This window comes from Octodon degus, unplaced genomic scaffold (assembly GCF_000260255.1).
Source record: "Octodon degus isolate 3935 unplaced genomic scaffold, OctDeg1.0 scaffold00557, whole genome shotgun sequence".
Taxonomy (NCBI): domain Eukaryota; kingdom Metazoa; phylum Chordata; class Mammalia; order Rodentia; family Octodontidae; genus Octodon; species Octodon degus.
Window position 1 is genome coordinate 2,681 of NW_004525133.1, and position 388 is coordinate 3,068.

Below are 388 nucleotides of genomic sequence, written 5' to 3' on the forward strand. Positions count from 1 at the left end.
TCCGCGGAGACTCGCCTGCTTGTGATGTACTCCTGAATGCCTTTTCCAGTTGAATTGGGGAACGGAAGTCCTGTTTGGGGCTGTCTAGTGGAAAAGGTTTAGTAGTGTTATGTTCTTTCGCTGAGGAACAAGACCCTTTGGGTATTACTCCACCAATGATTCACCCTTGGAAACTGAAGTGCTAAGGTGGAGAAAATGAGAAATCCCTGGGTATGTCAGGCCTGACACAGCTGGGTCCCATTTGTAGACCTTAGGAGGAAAGGCCTGAGGAAATGTGTATTAGTGGGCGGCCTAGCCCTAGCTCCGTTCTTTAAATGGCTGCTTCCACAATGCTGTCAGCCTCAGTTTGCTGTAGTTCGATGCCCAAAATCTCCAGCCATGCAAAAGT